Below are 9,916 nucleotides of genomic sequence, written 5' to 3' on the forward strand. Positions count from 1 at the left end.
AGGATTTTCGACATGTTGAATTCCAAGTGTAAGATCACAAAAACCAATTACAAATTTCCAACACCAATCCGCAAAATTCACCAACCAAGAATTTCAACTTCCACCAATCACAAATCCAATCCAAATTGCCAAACAATCACCAAACAACCAACAATTTCTTCCCACACAACCAAAATCACAAGAAGAACCAACCAATTTCACAAATTCACCTTACTACCCAAACTACCAAAAATCAAATTTCAAATTATTCAACCAAATTGCTCACAATTGCTACAAAATCAACAAACAACACAATGTGAGGTGAAATCAAGCAACAAACAACTCAATAAGTCATCCAAAATCAATATCAATCATCAAAATAAACAAAAACCATACAACTACCATTCATGCTCATGAACTAATTCAAATCATGAAAATATATGATATAATTAAGCAAATTAAAGCTAGAGAAGATGATTGTACCATATATGAAGCAAGATTGAACCAATTTTAGCCACCAATTTCCACCAAATCGAAAAGCCCCAAGTATGGAGGAGAGAGATTGAAGGTTTAATTTGGTGAAAGTAGTATGTTTTTGATGATTTGGATGAAAATGTAGAAGATTTTAGTGAATTTGGAGTGAAAAATTGAGTGAAAAGTGATGAATTTTGATGAGTATGATAAGGGATGAGGTGCGGCCTTGGAGGGTTGAGGATGATGAGGGTCGAAGATGAAGGAGGAAGGAAGGAGAAATGAAAAAAGGAAGAAGAAAAAGAAATTAAAAGGGAGGAGGCACGGCTGGTGCGCGGCCGCACCATATGCGTGCGCGCCCGCACCTGGCTTAGTCTAGCCCGATTTCGATTTCTTTTTTTTTTTTTTAATTTTTTGTGCGTTTATTGGTGGGTTTATCGATCAAGATCATCATTTGGGCTCTTGAACCCACTGAAAGTGGCAGATTCAAATCAAGATTTTAGTGGGTTCAAAATCCCAAAATAATGGTAGCACCACATGAACCCACCAAAAACAAACTTCCTTCAATTTTAAAGCATAAAATTTCCTATCTTATCTCACTAAAATTCTTACCCTTTTATCTCAAATTTCGATGAAATCGCGTATATTCACATCAAAAACTGCAAAACACCTTCTCATTCTTCATGCTCACTTGATGAAATCCAATTCCAAAAATGAACCTAAAAATCCAAACAAGTAGAAAATTGAAAGAAAATAAACTAAAAGAAGGAAAAATAAGAAAAATTCAAAAATCAAAAAGAAAAGTTAGAAATCTCCGGGTTGCCTCTCGGGAAGCGCTTGCTTATGGTCCTAAGCTCGACCCTTCCTCCAAATCATGGAGGGTCAAAGAACACCACCTTCTTTAAGGTAGCAGAAAGAGAAAATTCTTCTTCAACTTCTAGCAACCTCTTGTTGTTGCTTGGTGGAACTTCCTTCAAAGACTTCTCAATTGCAAATTTTTCTTTTCTTAACTTCTTTCCTTCTTTCTTTCTCTCTTCTTCTTAGAATCACGAGCTTTCTTCTTTGGCTTGTTGTTTTATGTAGATGGTTCCTCACCATCCCTACTCATGGGAACATCCCCTTCATCTTGAGGATAGAGCTCAAACCAATGAGGAATTTCAACTTCCTCCTCGTCCACAAGCTTGGGAATTATTGTAACACCCCCAAATCCCCCTCTACGGAAATACCAGTATAATACGTATAATTATACAGTAGAGATAGACTTGGGCGTATTACCACCGCGTGATTACGCAAGGCTACTCAAAATACTTAACTCAATAACGAATATTTGCAGCGGAAACTTCAATACTCCTCTTTACTAATAATTATAAAAATAATAACATTGCCATGAATATTCTAAATAAAGACAAGACCAACATTCCTAAACTAGGTGAAGCAAATCCCGGGACTCCCATATGCTCATTCATGACTCCACCTGAAAATAGTCAACACTGCTTACCATTACGGTAAACAGGGCGAACCAAAACAAATTAGAAATACGGATTAGCAAATTATGCTAAGTACGATAAGTGCAAGATAATGTAAACTCAATTTATTCGCAAACATGCTTTAAAATCAATTTCCAATAAATAATCCAATAATTCCAAAACTCATGATTCAAAACCAATTCCAATGATTCAACATTCAAAATAATTGATAAACAATTCCTTTAAAATCCAATTCCTTTTTGAACCAATTTCTTTTAATCCAATTCCTCACCCAAGTGTGCACACCCCCCCAAGCTAGTCTCCTTATATTACAAGGCTATTCTTGAGGAAAGACTAGGTCATACAAAGTCCACAGTCTTATCAATAAAACAAATCCGCATAGTGGGATTACCAACATGCTTATAAAGCATTAATAATAATATTTCAATGGTTCAATAAATCAAATATAATTCAAACTCCTTTTTAATAATTCCACATACTTTCAAAATCAAAAACTCTTAAATAAATACTTGAGAATAAAATCTCATATTAATAACATTTCAAAATCAATAACTCTTCAATGAAAAACCTTTTATTTAATTCAACAAACCTTTTAAAATCAAATCCTTTATTTAAACACGATAAGAAATTCAAACAATTTAAAACATGATTTAAAAATCAATCATTCAAAATACTTTTAATTTATTAAAATCAGTACCTTCAAACATAATTTATTTCAAAATCATAATTCAAATCAATTTAATTCAATCACCAATCAAATCATATAAAACATGTTATTCAAACCAATCACTTTCAAAAGTATCTAGCCACCTAACGTACCTTGATCCTTGCTTAGCTATACACACCAAAAGAACCTCATAGCAAAACAAACCAAAAAACCTCATAGCAAAAATAATTATATAAAAACCTCATAGCAAAACACACCAAAAGAACCTCAAATCATATAAAACATGTTATTCAAACCAATCACTTTCAAAAGTATATATCTAGCCACCTAACGTACCTTGATCCTTGCTTAGCAAAACACACCAAAAGAACCTCATAGAAAAACACACCAAAAGAACCTCATATGATCCTTTAGGCCCTTTGCTTTTTGCTATATTCTTCATCCTTTAGTGTGCCAAATCAGGGATTCTTTTGACTTATGTTTGCAAGCTTGGTATTTAGATGACGACACTATTATTGGTGACACCTTAGTGGTAGGAAAGGTTTTAGAGTTGATTTTGGCAGAAGGACCTCGTCTTGAACTCCATGTTAACGTTGAGAAAACAGAAGTATTCTAGCCCTCGGAGGACCCTCGTAGTCGTCTCGTTGGTGTCTTTCCTCCGGATATTGGTCGTCCGGTGCATGGTGTTAAGTTACTGGGTGGCCCTGTCAGTGCTGATTCCTCTTTCTGTGGTGAGCTTGTTTCACAGAGAGTGTCGAAGACCGTTGTGCTAATGGATGTTGTTGCTAAGCTCGATGATCCCCAATGCGAGTTGTTGCTTTTTCGTGCGTGTACTGGGGTTTCAAAACTCTACTTTGCTATGCGCACTTGTCCTCCTCGTCTTTTTTACTTGGCCCTTCGGGCTTCTTTGGAGCACATTATAACAGCTTCGGGGCCTGGTTTTCGTGATTGGCAATGGCGACTTGCCACCTTACCTTTTTCTTATGGTGGTTTGGGTGTCTATTCGGCGGGTAATGTTCGGCTTTATGGTTTCCTTGCATCGCGTCTACAGTCTTCTGGTCTTCAGGCTACGCTTCTTCACCATTCTGGTATTGTTGGTCTGGGACCGGCCTTCGATGGTGCTCTTAGTCTTTTTAACAGCGCTGTGGAGACCGACCTTATGAGTAACCCTAGGGAGATCGCTGCCCCCAAACTCATGAAGAAGTTGGCAGATATATATTTCACAAAGGTCACTGCATCTGCGGATTCCACTTTCTCCTTAACTCCGCGTCAGGTAGCCTTATGTCATGAATGTATGTATGTCATGAAAAATAATAAGGAAATTAGAATTACTTTGGGAATAATCAAGAGGAACAAAAGGCAAGAGAATATGATGATTGGATACTACAAAGATAGAGAATTAAAATTAAGGAAATTAGAAGATTCCCTTACTAGTATTTAGGAAAATTTTACTCGGTTTAAGGAACAAAAATAATTGTGTAAATAATATAGAATAATTAAATAATTAATTAATTAAATAAATACCAATTATTCACCAATAATTAACTAAGAAAATCAGATTTTCTATACATGGAAAATCCGAATTTCCTAGCTAAATAAATGGGAATTTTCGGCCATTTAATATAATAAATAAAATATAATTATGCATTAATTATAATATCCGAAATATGTAAATAATCCTGTTTTTAAGATAAGATAAATGGATAATAAATCTTATCCAACATAATGATTAGTTTTCAAAATGCTTTTGGCGCCAAAAATCAAATATTATTTTGGCTCCAAATAATAAATTTACTAAAATACCCTTTTTATAAAATACTTCTTAACTAATTAATTAGAAAATACGTATGAAAATACGGGGTATTACAATTATCATTTTCTCTTCACTAACCTTCTTGCTATCATGACTTGAAAGAACATCATCACGATTCTCAAGAACATCGTTAGTTGAAGAATCAATCATGCACACATTATCAATAGAACGAGGGGAATTAGCACACATTATTCCTTACACAAGAGACAAAGACTCATGCATTACTTTCAACTCAAAACTTTCCTCTTTCTTACCAACTCTCAAGGTAATACGACCTCCTTTTTCATCTATTAAAGCTTCCGAAGTGGCCAAGAAAGGTCTTCCTAAAATGATAGGAATATGGTCATCTTCCTCAGTTTCAAGCACAATGAAATCAACGGGAATAGTGAACTCTCCTATCTTAAGAGGAACATTCTCAACTCTTCCCTTTGGAAACTTAATAGATCGATCGGCCAATTGAAGGGTTATATTGGATGGAAGGAGCTCACCTAGCTCGAGTTTCTTGAAAACCAAATAAGGCATGATACTAACACGAGCCCCAAGATCACAAAGAGCATTATCAAACATTATTTCCTTGATCTTACATGGAATAGAGAAATTTCCCGGATCCTCCATCTTTTCGGGCATCTCCTTATGAATGAGGGCACTAAAGCATTTTCCAACTTCAACTGAGTCAACCTCATTGCACTCTCTCTTCCCATCCAAAATATCCTTGAGGAACTTAGAGTACCTAGGCATTTGGGTGATTACATCGGTCAAGGGAATAGAAAAGTGGACTTCCTTGAGCATGTCAAGAAACTTCCCAAATTGCTCATCCATTTTATGACTCAAGAACTTTTGTGGGTATGGTAGATCGGGTATTCTCACTTCCTCACGCTCTTTCTCAACATTCTTCTTTTTCTCTTGCTCCTCCTAATAATTAATACTCTTAGACACACCCTTTTCATTCTCCTCTCTCAAATCACTCCTCATCTCATCCTCCTCAATGGACCTTGAAATACCCTCATCCAGAACTCTCCCACTCCTAGTGGTGACGGAATACACGGGTTTCATAGGTTCCACTCGTTGAGAAGGCAAAGAGGATGGGCTAGCACAATCCTTAAGAGTGTTGTCTAGTTGGGTTATTTGTGTCTCAAGCATTTTGTTATGAGTCATCATCTCATTAAGTTTCGTGTCACTCACCGCCATATAGGTGTTTATGATCTTGGTTTGGTAATCAATCAATTCTTCCAAATTTGTCTTAAATGATGATGGTTGGGAATAAGAATTTTCACCATTGGCTTGGGGCTTTGGAGCAAAACCAGGTGGGGGTCCCCTTTGGTTGTTATTTTGAAAACTTCCCCGATTTTGGTTGTTGTTCCAATTGCCTCGGCCTTGACTATTGCCACCATTATGGTAATGGCTACCAAAGCCTTGAGGTTGACTTTGGTTTCCATACCCATGGCTTGGGTTTTGATTACTATAACCTTGGCTGTTATAGTTACCTCGGAAACCTTGGTTTCCTTGGTTCCTAGAGCCTCCATTGTTGAAGTTATCGAAACCACCTTGAGGGTGAGAATTCCTATTGCCAAAATTCTTAGGTCCATCAAACCTTTGACCACCATTGGCATTAAATTAGACACAAAGTTCACATGTTCACATTCATTATTTTCAACATCATCACATCCATCAACAAAAGTTTGAGAATACATGGAAAAATCATGATCATAAGATCCACTAGAATAACAAAATAGACAACCACTTGGCATGTTATTGGAAGTAGAAAGAGAAGAGTTAGAAAGTGTACCTCTCCCTTTGGATTGGGAGGGAAGACTCAATGAATTCGTAGAAACACTCTCAAGCTTTGCTTTAATTGATGTCATTTCCTTCCCTAGATTTGAAATTTGGGAGGACAAGTTGTTAATCGCATTGAGATGATCCACCGAATAAACCGTTGAGCCACTCTTGCTTGTAGCTAGAATCCCTCTCTCCTTCTTGCCAATCTCTATAGTATATCACCACATCCTCAATTATGTCAACTACCTTTTCTTCCGTCCTATTCATTATAGGACCTCCGGCTCCTCCATCTAGGCATGACTTGCCTTGAGCACTCAAGCCTCCATAGAAAATTTGCATCACTTGATAGGTAGGAATTCCATGATGTGGGCACTCTCTTTGGTACTCCTTATACCTCTCCCATGCTTCATAGAGATTCTCATTAGGCCTTTGTTTGAATCCTTGGATCAATGCCCTAGCCTTCGCCGTCTTCTTTTGAGGGTAAAAGCGAGACAAGAAAGCTTTTGTGACTTCATCCCACCTCCGAAGTGAATTGGGCTTAACCTCCTTATCCAACCACTCTAAGGCACAACCAATAAGAGAAAAGGGAAACAACTTTAGCCGAATGAACTCTTGAGAAATGTCATTCACCTTATTAGTATTACAATACTTCTCAAATTCCTTTAGGTGATTAAACGGGCTCTCACTCTTGGCTCACTAAATTGCCTCCGTTCTATAAAAGTAATCATGGCCGGTCTTATTTCAAAATCATTCGCCGGTGTTGTAGGTGGAGCAATGCCGCTCTCAAACCTATAATCACCGGGAATTTCCAACTCCTTCAAAGCTACTCTTGGATTCTCTCCCATGCCTTGCTCTTCTTCTTCCTCAAACTCTTCTTCACTTGAGGAACTTAGGCTCAAAGATCGGTTGGCTATCCTTCTTCGCGAAAGATTTCTTTCAATTTCTGGATCCAAAGGAACTAAGGACCTATCACGAGTCCTACTATGCATGCAAAAGCTCAAAAGAAATTGTTAGTAACGCGGCTACAAGTTCAGCCTAAAAGAAAGAAGAAAAATATTTTTGTTTTTTTGAAATAGATGGAATAGACTCAACAACAATACTCAATCACAACACCATTCCCCGGAAACGGCGCCATTTTGACGAGGGTCGAGACTAGGTCGTTGAAACTAACCCCTACCCAAGGCCAAACAAAATTTGTAAACACTAAACACACCCCTTCACAAGTATAATGGTAAGTTGAGGGTCGAACCCAAAGGAATGGTGGGAGACTATCTATTGTCAAGGGTTAAGCTATTCTGAAATATAGAGATAGGGTGTGAATGCTATGCTAAGACAAAGATTGACTAACAAACGAGATGAAATCAAAAGTATAAAGCACTAGGGCTAGAATCCACATGTAATCATATCGGATTCAGCTAATTGGGAGGTCAAATTGATTAAGTCAAGCAATGTGAGGGAAAATCAATCATGCAACCAAAAGAGCATATCAACCTATTTTCCTAGAGGTCTAACTAGCGTCAACTACGATAAACTCAAGCTAGGAAACATCACAAGACACCTCAATCGTTAAATGCAAGCCAAAAATCAATGGTCCGCATCAATGTGAACTTACAATGCAATCTAGTGTAATAATCAAAGTTGGCCATTCTTTAATCAATTATGCACATGATCATCAACCAAATGAAATCACATCATCAACTCCATCAATTTTCCCCAATTAGCATTAATCCATTACTCATACATGCTTCACCATTACCCTAGAAAGTAATCTACTCACTAGCCATTAAAATTAAGATAAAAACAACACAAATCAACAAATTCATCATAATCAAATCAAACAAGCTAAAATCAAACACAAATCAATCAAACTTCAATCAAACTTCAATCAAACTTTAACAATCAACAAAACAAATGAAATCAAACTAAAGATCAAACTATAGATTGAATTAAAGATTAGGAATCTTTACAATACTTGATCAAAAATCAAAGGATATGTAGAAATCTTCAATGATCAACAATACACCATGAACTTCTCTCACTAAAAACCTAGAGTTTCTCTCTCTAAAATCATTCTAATTATCCTCTAATGAATATCTAAGTAATCCTCTCTCTAAAAATAGAAGAAAAAGACTATATATGGGAAAGATACAAAAGAAGAGTTAGTTAGATCGTCCCAAAAGAAACCTCAGAAGGTGCGGTCGCATCAAGAAAGAGGCCCGACCGCGGGAAAATGGGTACGAAACAGGGACCAAGGGGGCGCGCCCGCGCCATCTAGGTACGCGGCCGCACCACCCTCGTGCGCGCCCGCATCTGGCGGCAGGGTAGCCCCCCCTCTTCTTCGTCCTAGCTCATCCTCGTGCGTTCGTCTTGGTGATGATGATGAACACTAAGATAGGCAGTCTTAAAATGGCTATTTTGGTGGGTTCATGCCAAAGATGATGCCCCCACCGCATGCGTGCACCAATCTCATGAACTTGCTCCTTGCATTCTGTAGACACCCATTTGTGTCTCCCCAAAACCAAACCCAGTGATGAATACCTTTCACGTCAAACCATAATCGAATGAGGTGAAAGTGTGAAAAGTCAAGTGTTGCGGTTAGTTTTTATTAAAATTCTCTTCTCTCTGTTTTCGAAACCATCTCTATTTTATAAAAAACATCCAATTCAGTTTATTTTGGTCCATGATAAAGGTCCAATAATAGTGTAGTTGGATGGGGCTTGAAAAGACCTTTCCAACGATATATTATAAGCCCAATTTCGATGAATAATGAGGAAGTTATGGCCAAAATACTAAACTGGGCCCAAACCGGATTTTACCTACGACCCAATGATCATGAGGAGGGTCCAAAGGTTTAATCCTATTCCTAAACTAATTAGGATTGATTGGAATCTTTTATAAGTTTCTAAAATATCTTAATTATCCTTTTTTGAAAAGATAAGATCATAGAATTTGATTTAAATATAAACTTTCCTTTTTTAAAACTTTCCTAATTCTATTCGAATTTAAACATGTTCAAAGATAGTCAGATATTATTTTCTTGCCACATATTTTTTATCCAAATTTTATATTGTTGAATAGATCTTGAAATTATCTTTCCAATGATATATTATAATATTAAATCCGAGCTATAACGAAAAAGATATGAAAGATATACAAAACTCTATCCAAAACTGACACCCGTCCTACTATTTCGTCCATATCTTTTTATCTACAAAAGATTTTAATCTGATTCCAATTGCATTAGAAAGTAGACTTCAAGAGCTTTCCAACGACATGTTATATGACTTATTTGGACTTCTAGATCAAAAGATATGATTAAAACAAAATCCGCAAAAAACTGTCTTGTCGCGAAACGACAGGATTGTCGCCTCGCGACAGACTCTGTCGCGTGGCGACAAGATAAATCTTTGGCGTCAAGTTCGGTTTGATTAGCGACAGAGTGGCGTTTTATTCCTCTTCAAATTCTATGATTTTCCGGACTTTTTTCTTATAAATAGGGTCCGAACCTCTGTTTTTATTCATCATTAACAATCAACTATCATCAACTCTTCCTTAATTCTCTCTATTCTCTCTCTAAGCAATATATGTTTTCTCTCTTCCTCTCTTTCTAAACTAGCTTTTTACACAATATTCCGCATTCACAAGATCTTAGAATCTCCTAACCAAGTTCGAAGTTGCCTTCGCCCTAGACGTGAAAGGTTTGACAATTTCTGAGGGTTTGGT

The 9,916-nt window shown here is 36.9% G+C and overlaps 1 non-coding gene across 1 annotated transcript; it reads left to right on the forward strand.

Moving 5' to 3' along the window:
* Window positions 1–6,548: 6,548 nt before the first annotated feature.
* On the forward strand, window positions 6,549–6,654 carry LOC145596211 (small nucleolar RNA R71). The gene has a single exon (XR_014103086.1). It is a non-coding gene; the product is annotated as a small nucleolar RNA R71 (small nucleolar RNA).
* Window positions 6,655–9,916: the final 3,262 nt, after the last annotated feature.

This window comes from Chenopodium album, chromosome 19 (assembly GCF_948465745.1).
Source record: "Chenopodium album chromosome 19, dcCheAlbu1.1, whole genome shotgun sequence".
Classification (NCBI taxonomy): Eukaryota; Viridiplantae; Streptophyta; class Magnoliopsida; order Caryophyllales; family Amaranthaceae; genus Chenopodium; species Chenopodium album.